Raw genomic sequence first — 10,943 nt, 5'->3', positions numbered from 1 at the left:
TATTGTTATTATTATTATTATTATTATTATTATTATTATTATTATTATTATTATTATTATTAGAGACTAAAGAAAAACAAAACGAAAGACCCTCGCTAAAAGCGCTTTATTTCCACTGGGACTTTTGCCACCGAAACAGGGTTCTCCCTAGTTTTCACCTTTTCAAACCGGTAAAGCAATTGGTTAATGTTGGACGTTCGGCAAAGGATAAGCGACTTCTGAGCGTTTGTAGGCGGTAATAGGTGCTCCTACAAGCGGTAAATTTTACCGGTTACCGCCTGATAAGGAGAACCCTGCCGGCGAAAGAAGGTCATCAATGTTTTGTTTTGTGCTCATACACTATGCATGAATTACGTAAACAACACGTTTCTATTGGTTAGTTCTTCAGTACGGAGTAAACCACTATTTTGTTTTGTGCACTGTCAAGGCCAAAAAAGAGAACAAAAACCTACTACAAAGAAATTTGTCGGGTTTCATAACCATTCCCCTCTATTAACTATGTTCAAATCTATGACAGCACCTCACATAATTATTATTATCATCATCATCATCATCATCATCATCATCATTATTATTATTATTATCCGAGGAGACTAAAGATTCTTGGGGAGCGTTCGATTGACCGTATTCCGGAATACGAATACACGGAATAGAAGTTAGAAATCCTGTGTTTTCCCGGAGATTCACATTAAAATTGTCGAACACCTGCTAAAATGTTATTTTAAGCATATCTTTATTACTCTTGTTGCTACAAAACGCCAGACACAGCGTTTTAAATCATCACTCCACATATTTTTATTCCTGTCAATTGAGCGCACCCTTATTATTATTCTGTACTTTCTCAAATCCCATTAACACGATGCCAATGCAATTTTTTTAGAGTGGGAGGGGGGGGGGGGGGGTAAAAGAGGTGTATTATGGGATTTGAGAAAGTAGTGAATGGTTGGGTGGGAGATTAATCCTCCACCTCCCGCACTGTAGTTCAATGCACGACCAATTGAGCCCATCGCTTAGTGCAAGTGGACAGAGGTTCAAAGTCTGGCCCACCAACACTCCGTATCTTTAGATACCTTAGGAGAAATCACTGCCATTGTACTGACATCTGCCTTTCCAGTCACCCATTAGGCACTTTTTAAAACATTCCCACTGTTCAAAAAGAGTTGGTGCAGAAGTCTCTATTTCAGTTTAGTGAGATCAAATTAATATGGACTAAATTCAGCCGCCTGAACCACTTTCTTAATCTCTTCACCCACAGAAGAACAACTGCAGTATAATACAATTTTTGGCAACCTACGTCTGAAAATTCCCAAAAACATTGTCAGTACTTCGAGTAAAATTACCACCATGTTCCATACATACCCGTTCAGCATACTCAGACGCAATCTGTGAGATTTCCTCCGATTGAAGTCCAACTATTGATCCAACTGTACTGGATGATAGTGTACCCTGAAAATAAATAATACCGGTAATCATTTGATTATTGTTCACAGAAAATGAACGTTATCTACACAAATGAATCCCCTCACTGCCTTACCTCTTTTCCTTCCATAACAGACATTCCCTTCAGCAATGATTTTAGACGTTTCTGGAACAAACAAAAATATGACAACATATTGTTTGAGAAAAACTAAAACTTCAGTACTTGTACGGCTACATTATGAAATTTCAAGCAATTGGATTTTTTTCAAATCAAGATAACACTAAATGTAACAATTGTTCTTTATAAAATACAAAAAATAGAGGTGTGCAAAACACGTGTCAACATGTCACAGTGATTCAGATCGGAGGAGCACATGTAGTTGTGAAGTGTCTCTGTTCGGTGGTAGATCGAGCTAGAGTATCCACCAGAGACGGATTTAAACTAGTAGCAACCATATGCAACCCTGTCAGCATTTTACACGAGTAAAATACCTGCTCCACCACATATATTCATCTTCTTCACTTGCCAATTCTGACTTCATTCTTCCAGGGATGGCAGCTAGCCGTGGCAGCCTTTTTCTTCTCGGCTTGCTCCTTTTCCTAATGAAAAAGGAAGTAATAACAATTGCATTTACATGTATATACATTCTCGTCACTGATCATCAAATATCTCTACTGGCTGCAACAGAGAGAATACAGAGACTAGAACAATGACTACTGCTTAAGTTTTCATTTATCCTCCATCCTACTTTCACTGCCTATGGGTTCTATTCTACATTTGCAACTGAGCTGCTCCCAGGTTGCTTGACTGACCGGCTCATCTGTAGAGCCATTTGCAGCACAATCACATGGTCATCAGCTGTAATCCAATTTAAACCCGGCCATTTTTTCAACTGTGAAGATCGTTCGTTAAGAAAATCATGATTGTCTCTTAATTATTGACTTACTTTGTCTCTCTGCTCTTTGCTAAATCCATACTGCCTGTGAAATTTTAACAATACAAATTTAGCACAGGTAAATAAAAAAATCAATGGAAAAGAGAAAGAATGGGCTCCTACTTTGGAAGTTATTGAATGTGACTGTGTAGCCACAGATGATTTTAAACAAAAAACTTAAAACAGTAATATTGTTTCAATAGACCAATTTTCAATATATTAAAATTCAGTCCTAAACAAAACGCATCATCACGAGAATACTCATACAAATCCTTATATTTATTCCCCAGAGCCTCGAGATGATGCCTATTGTTTAGGACTGAATTTTAATATATCAAAATTGGTCTATTGTCTTTAGTCCATTACAAAGAGTTAAAGATCAGCGACATTCGTTCAATCAAGATGGAAAGAGCATCTCTATCATGACCCATGCTCCTCAGGAAAATGGATGACCACTCCACGCATCATAGTAAAATGAATAATCATTGTCATATTGTATGGGTGGTTTTCTTGTAACATCATTGCTGCCACATTGGTTGGCAAAACCAAAAGATCTCTCATTGCATCATCAGGCTCCTCTTGTTTGTCCACCAGAAATAATTATTGTACATTAATTAAATAAATAATATTATTGTTATCCGAGTCTCTAGAGATTGGTTGCCCACCGTGTATTGTAGTTGCTTTAAAGATGACGAGACATTGTGCAACAAATGTTGAAACGTGTGTTGTCTGCTTCTAGAAACTGAAAAACAATAACTTGATGAATGATGGTCAATTAAGTAATGGAAACCTGTTGAACAGAACATAGCTCATCTCTATTTCCATCAACTTTTTCCAACAATTTTCAGTCTGTTGAATGGCTTACTTGTCAATGAGCATCCAACATTACATGTATATGATACACAGTTCAACATTTGTTGACCAACATTTAAACGTTGGACTGCGTGTCATCAGGTTAAGGACGGTGCCTACTATTGTCATTGCGCATATGTTCTGCGCATCTCGAGATACTGGGATTTCCTATACACCTTATTCCAAAATGGCCGCTGATTTATGCACATACAAATTAGCCCTTGTTGCCTTGTTCAAGATAAGCTTAAGAACAAGGCATCAAGGGCTAATTTGAATAAAAACAAAAGAATATTTGAATGGCGGCCATTTTGGATTATATACCGGTAAGGTGTATGGCTGGTGCTTATTAATACAGGGATATTTTTGCATGCTTCAAAACTATGCGGAGGAAGCAGAACTTAGTAAGTGATCTCAGTATCCAAAAAGGAAACTGCATGGGGGTAACCACACATTTTTCAGGGATAATTAAGCTTCAATTTGGAAAAAAACGCCATAAATTGCTTTGTATTTTAAAGCTTTTTATAAATATTGTTGATTAATTATCTTCGAAAAATGCATGGTTACCCCCAATTTTCTTTTTGGATTTCAATAACACTTGTTAAGATCTGCTTTTCCCGCACATTCAGCAAACCGTGCAAAAATACCTTTGAAATAGTAGGCACCGCCCTAAGAGGAGATCACCTTTGTAATGTGAATGTGTGATCTGTTAATTTCAACTCAATTTAGAAATTGTTGATGAAAAGTTTAATTTAACGGAGCCGTGTTACCAAAGCATAGTGAATGTAATGGTTGTGAAACTCTCAAGTCTTCTTGTTTCATGTTTTTGTCTGTATTTTTGGCCTTGACGGTGCAAAAAACACACCTTTTCTGAGAAGATAACCAATCAAATCTTTCGATTAAATTACATGCAACTAATTTGCGAACCCGTGCCAAGTGAAAACAAAAGATTGTGCACTGTCACAGTCAGTTCAACATCGATTGCAACAATATTGTTCTCGCGTTTGAAGGTTTTAAGGTTTTATAACCAGTCTCTTGACTGGGAGTTGGAAACCAAATCAAACCAAACATAAAAATAACTACTTAAAACATTGAAGCAAGGTTTGAATAAAACAGCAAATACAAAAGGAGGCATGGATGAGGAAAATTGGAGAAGATTAAAATGGATTGTGATTAGGAAAAACTGTTCAGCATAACAGTTTTTCAAAGTTTATCTCTGTTGTTTGTAACTTTAATTCTGTATGCTCGACAGACAGTTTTTTACCACAAAGCTTTGATTTGAGTTGTTTAAAAGAAAAGTACTTTCTGGCTTAACATTGAGTTGCATAGCAAGTAGGGATGAGTAATTGTTAAAACTACACAAAATGGTTAAACTACACAAAATAAACTGCAGTGCCATGAAACAGCCCCTTTGAAGAGCTGGTAGGCATTATAAGGGGCACTATCATGCTTAATTTGCTGTTTTTAGGTCAAAAATGGGCAAAAATCTAATTAAATTAGAACTTTAATTAAGCTCACACATACAACTATCCTGACAACCCACTGACAAGATATGAAATATATTTATGGCACAAAGAGCTATTCATAGTTAATTTTTGGTGTCTTGCTGAAGACAAAACTTGAAAGTTTCAGTTTTTTCAAGTTTCAATCCATTTCCATCTTCTCCATCCTGTAAGGTGATAATAATAATAATAATAATAATAATAATAATAATAATAATAATAATAATAATAATAATAAATAAAATAAAATAAATAAATAAATAAATAAAAATAATAATTATAATAAAATAAAAAAATAAAATATAATAAAAAAATCTTCATCCTCGGCCGTAAACAACAAAGAATAGCTTCACTGCACTTCAATGGTCATAATGGCAACAAAACTACACCATTATTTTTTGGTTTTCACTGATGCAAGCTAGGACATCTTTTAGTGATTTGAGGTTTGACTAAAATAGTGTGACACTACTCCTTTAAACCAAACATTTAGGATATTTCTAAATCCCATGTTGATTATAAAGAGTTTTTGTGTTTGCTTGTGTGCTTACCAAGGTTCCATACTCTTGGAACTCTTGTTTCTTCATCACGTTTAGAGATGGATTCTAGTTTGCGATACCTTCGACATGGTTTTTAGGTTTCCTGGGACAAAAGATGAGTTATGAACATGTCTGAATGATAGGTAATGGTAAAAAATCTCATGCTATAAATGCATCATCCAATTCATTGGCTGATGTGTTTGCGCAGATGTCACCAACAATAACCAACACACTACCAACTTGTTGGCCAAAACACGGAAAACAAGTCGGGTGCCCAACATGGCCAAGCACAACATCTGACTCTTGACCCTCAAGAATTATAAGTTACCTAGTATTAAGAATTAAATCACCGTAAACAATGCATTACTTCAAAAGTTTTTCTTTTGCCCCCTTTGTCAAAGTATTTCTAGTACATGTATATGTACCCAATTTGCTGGTTAATGTAGTGGTCCAGTCTTGTTTACTCATTAATTTCATTTCACAACACGTTGACATAATTAATTCTCAATTGATTCTCGAACCGTTCGAAAATAATGGCAGGTTTTTTCCTCTCTTCCTCCTTTGTGAATGTCTAACTGTTGTAAATATCCAGACCTTTTTCACCCGACCAGAGTAAAATATAGCTCACTTTTTCTTCATCATCGGCGTCTTTGAGAACATAAGCTGACATTTTTGTTTGAATCTTGCGAATGCAATTATCGGATCAGGAGCGTCCCAGTTCATCTGTGGCGATGCAAAAGACGTTGCTGTTGCCATAATTCGCTTTTGCTGGCCTCTTTCGATTTGACTCTAGCGATTATTCTTGTAAAATGCTGCCACCATGTAGTCGGATGTCGATGGAGTTTATTCTGGTTATTCACACACACCGCGTGGTTGTGTGTGCTCTGTTCTTTGCAACCTACTTATATATGCATATGCAAAATGTAGTATACAATAGGTGCTAATTAGGTGCTGCTATGTTACATGCATAATGTGCTAACCTACTTATATATGCGTATGCGAAATGTAATATACAATAGGTGCTAATTTGGTGCCGCTATGTTACAGCAATACTCCAGTCAATTTGTTAGCCAATGTGTCAGGACATTTGTTTGCCTGATCTCAAACCATAGAACCACAGCCATATGTATTTACCTGTGGCCCTGAGTTACTTAAAATTAATGTTAAAAATTAACGTTTTAATGGTGGATGAAAACCAAAGCAGCTGGAGATAAATGTTCTCAGTCAGATGAAGATGGACTGAAACTCCACCCAAATGTACAAACCTCATGGCCACAGCCGGAGGACATTTTTCAGCTTGCTTTAAACTACCCAACAACCAAATGCCTCATATCAGTCTTCATTGTGATATGTACTACATAAGGTAGGCCAAAACGAGTCTGTGATGAATGGAAAGAGAGTGGCTTTTCATAATAATATTTAATAATCGTATGAATAGGAAACTAACAAAACAGTGATTTCAAAACTCCTACAATTAAAATGTAATAATAATAATAATAATAATAATAATAATAATAATAATAATAACAATAATAAAGTCTTCATAGACATGTGCCTCCCTTTAGAAGTTCCATTCCATGCACTTACACACTTTGGCGTCCTTGTTATCCTATATCATTATCATTATCCTAAAGAGAATTTTTATGAATTAAGACAATAAAACTGGAATAATTTTCATGTGTCATGTTGACAGCAATTAGCTGTTAAGCTAAACTCCACCTTCAATTAACTGTATGCTTAATGTTTATGTTCAAATGGAAGAAAAAGGTTGAAATAATAAGATATAATACATTGTAATAATATTTATCGCAATGAATTGTGTATGACAATTAAAACAAAAGTTCTAATGTATTCACCTTTTAAACATTGATACAAGAAAACAGCATACAGTAAAAAGTAGACAATGCAAATAGCCCACCAAATACCTTTGGTGTTGAGTGGTGCTTGTTAAACTGAGACACAGAAAACTCTCGAATGTAGTCGCCCATTTCTTCTTTTATTTCAATTGCTTTCTTGACCAGCAGTTAGGAAAAAAAGGGGTTTAAAGAAGCATTAACCTTTTCCCTACTACAATGGCCACTTAGAGATTTTACTCTGTCTAATGCCAGGTAATTTTGCTCATTACTAGGAACCTCTTAGGGGCCAAAGGATTAGCATCATTAATAATGAATGTTGAAGATGATGATCATATAACAATGATGATGACTGTGACGGTGTGCTGTTGATGTGACAACCCTTTCAGGACGCAATTTATTGGATGAATTTCAATTATTATGTACAATTAATTACACTGGTTCCACATGTTGTTCTCAACAAATAAATATCGCTTTTCTGCCCCAGTTTTAGGATTAAGTCAACACTTTTTTAAAACCTGGTCACTTTGTTTGAGAAAATAACACAATGTTGGTTTCCACAGAAAGAAAAATTTTCAAAGCCCATTCAGTTTTTTTTCGGACCCGATCATCGTTGTAAATAATGGAAATGTCCCTTAACCCATTCACACCCCGCCCCCCCCTCCCAAAAAAAAAAAGCAGCCCCCAAAGGCAAGTAAAATTGTCTGGCATTAGACAGAGTGAAACCTATCATTCTCAATCTCAGGAGGGAATTCTCGGGTTTCACATGGCGTCAAAGCCACCATGTTGGTGTCCCCAAACAAAGAAACAGCGGCATGTTGGCGTCCCGAACTGACATTATGCAAACGTTTTCTTTTGCTTTCGTTGAAAAACATGGCTGTTGATCATGTGAGTGAAAACCAAGAATAGGTTAACCCTTTAAAAGGTTTTTGAGTGGACGATCAGTAGCACATTACATGTGTACAATCAGAGTGACACAAACTCCTTCCCAAATATCTTCTTTATTATAAGCCGTACATTTGTAAGATTTCACACAAATAAGGGTAACATGTTTGTCAATAAATATGCAAAGTTTCGTGAATATTCACTGCACTCTTATTTTTGGTGAAATTTTTGTTTGACAAAATTGATTAAAAATATGGCCGTCACGCGTAACATTTACCCAGATGAAATGTTGTTCGATAAAAAATATATCTAGACCAAAACGCCCATTATCGTTTGGAAAAATCTTAAAATTACAAGGACCAAACATACTTTCAACCTAATAACTCAACTTTTCTAAGACCTAAACTGTTGGTGTTGGATTGTCATAAAGAAAAGTAAACTATGAAGTGGACCTAAACTGTTGGTGTTGACATGACTGTCATAAAGAAAATTAAACTATGCCTATGAAGTGAAAAATATCTTTTGCTTACTTTAAAGACCTTTCAATATGATGAAGAATGGTGTTTTCTATTTTTGAATACCTTCTTTCGTCCCAGAGATATTCAAGTTTTTTTTGTTTAAAAATGACGTCACAAAAATTGCAAATGACTCTAATAATATTAACAATATCTCCGAAAATATTGGATGGGTGTTGTTCAAACTTGGCAACAGTAACCTACTTCAAGTATTAAAGACAAAAAACAATACCCTCTTCCTGTTGCCCTGGCAACCTTTTTTGCTGCAGCATCTATTTAACTCAGGATTGATTTTGTCATTTATTGTCGTGATGAGGCATGTCCACTGCTGGTAAGCTTATACAGAGATGTAAAACATGGGCATCACATGCATTTCAAGTCTGACCATCTGCCTGTACTTATCTGTTCCAAGTCCAAGATATTTGGTTCATTGAAGAAAGGGACTGGGAACAAGACTGTTGCCATGGCAACATCTTAAGGGGAGTCACTTTGTGCCTTATCTAATGTACATTACTGGTGCCAAGTTTGAAAATCATTACTCCAATATTTTTGGAGATATTCTCAATTTTGTGATTCATTACAGTCATTTTGCAATGTTTGTGACGTCACCAATTTTTAACAAAAACTTGAATATCTCTGGAACGTCAAAGAAGGAATTCCAAAATAGAAAACACCATTCTTCATCATTTTGAAAGGTCTTTAAATGGGTTGTATCATGGGAATTACTCCTTTATCCCTTTTATTTTGCCCATAAATTTAATAAATCAATTTTCAGTGATTTTTCATTCTTAACTTGCTTCTGTATCACCGCAGTGACTGATTAAAATCTATCAAATTTTAAGAGAAAAATGAGCCACGCTAAGTTATTACGGAATTTATCTAAGATGCAAAGGGAGTATCTGAAAACGTAGACCCAATGCTTTCAAATTGGCATTCAAATTAATCTTGGCTACGCATAACCAAAAACACTTAAGAATAGACAGGTTTCTGTGAGCTAAAATAGCCATTTTGAAGTAACTTTGGCCATTCATTTTTGTTTGCCATCAGTAAACAGGTCTCCTTTGCCTTTCAGATTTTTAGTACAAACACTGCCCCTTTAAAATAAGTTAAAGGTATTTTTTACATCAGAGGCACTTTAAAACTCACCAACAAACAGCACAGACTCCTCCATTTGACTTTAGCTTGCTGAAATAGACATGTTCAAACTTTTTCATAATTCCTATACGAAGAGAAGAGAAGTTGAAATAGTTTTAAAAAGTGACCAATGTCTGTTTTTTTAAAAGAAACATTCCATGAACTAGGCTAAACTGATTGGAGATGATAATTTTGAAAGAGAGAACTTGTCACAATAAATTATTATGACTTGCAAATCCCATTGCCTGGACAACTGAAAAAACAGTAATACTCTTTAGACTATACCTCTACATGTAAGATTTCAGTTCTTGCAAAATCCTTCTCATCAAAATACATGCTTGCGGCAACTTGAACTTTTTCCCTTAGATGCCTAAAAGAGGCTGTAAAAAGCATTCAGAAAATTTTCATTCAATTAATATTTAATTTTACAAGCCGAAATTGTGTAAGTTACACTCACCAGTTGGACTTTTTTAATCCTTGAGTAGTTTGTCGAATGTGTATAGGATCTGGTTCTTTGTTACTCACTTATGCCCAGGAATGACCCAGATGCACACCCAATTTTGACATCCAGCAGCTTCATACACTGTAAAAAGTAAATCATAAAGCCCTGAAAATGAGATTCCATGCACTCAGCTTCTACCACGTAGTGGCTTTTAAACCCTTAATGCAGGGGTTTCAATAACTTTTCAAGCAGATGCCTCGGGACTAATCAATGTAACAAGCTGTCACTCTTGTCTTTTGAATAAATTAAAAAACCGGAAAGACAGACAGACGGCGATATTCCGCCAATGACCCAATCTGTAGCATTGATCAGAACCCCTATCTAGTTGTTATATTCTTATAAAGCATGCACTCACACCTTTGCTGCTAGCCAGCCAAGTATTGACAAAATTACCCATATCAACAGCCGGGAACAACCTGGAGCATACAACTCTTATGCTAGAACTATGTAACCATTATTTAAAGGACACCAGGACATTTTTAGATGAGCTTTTTAGTACCTTTCATATCTCATGACAGACCTATCTCACTCCCAAGGGTACAACATTATGTAAGGTTTGTGATTGGCTGGAAAGATCTTTTTTAGCTGCATGAGAAACCAATCTTCTAGTAACCAGCTGATCTGTAAAAATGCTAATTTTTAACAAATGTGTCAAAGTTGTATTGAGGTACTAGGACAAACACCTCTCCTAAACATGATGTCTAAAAGTTACAACTGTTACATCTTAAAAGCTTCTTTAAAATCTTACCATCTCAGCAACTCCAAAATATCATGCAACAATGTCCAAGTTGGACAGTTTAACCTGTAAGTAAA

General features: G+C 35.6%; 1 long non-coding RNA gene across 10 annotated transcripts in view; it reads right to left on the bottom strand.

Annotated features, from left to right (window-relative positions):
- Positions 1-10,943, bottom strand: part of LOC138012967 (uncharacterized) — a 29,583-nt gene that overhangs the window by 6,249 nt on the left and 12,391 nt on the right. For 6 of the 10 annotated variants that reach the window (XR_011125138.1, XR_011125130.1, XR_011125133.1 and 3 more), the window contains 11 exons: positions 10,879-10,932; positions 10,086-10,211; positions 9,914-10,008; positions 9,641-9,713; positions 7,167-7,253; positions 5,254-6,620; positions 3,020-3,096; positions 2,367-2,400; positions 1,912-2,019; positions 1,535-1,585; positions 1,360-1,446 (listed from right to left, as the gene is read on the bottom strand). This is a non-coding gene — a long non-coding RNA (uncharacterized lncRNA). The remainder of the gene's footprint in view (positions 1-1,359; positions 1,447-1,534; positions 1,586-1,911; positions 2,020-2,366; positions 2,401-3,019; positions 3,097-5,253; positions 6,621-7,166; positions 7,254-9,640; positions 9,714-9,913; positions 10,009-10,085; positions 10,212-10,878; positions 10,933-10,943) is intronic. The other 4 variants (XR_011125135.1, XR_011125137.1, XR_011125131.1 and 1 more) reach the window with 4 other exon arrangements.

Source organism: Montipora foliosa, chromosome 8 (genome assembly GCF_036669935.1).
Source record: "Montipora foliosa isolate CH-2021 chromosome 8, ASM3666993v2, whole genome shotgun sequence".
Classification (NCBI taxonomy): Eukaryota; Metazoa; Cnidaria; class Anthozoa; order Scleractinia; family Acroporidae; genus Montipora; species Montipora foliosa.
The sequence above is the reverse complement of the archived record's forward strand: the minus strand, read 5'-3'. Positions and strand labels throughout refer to the sequence as shown.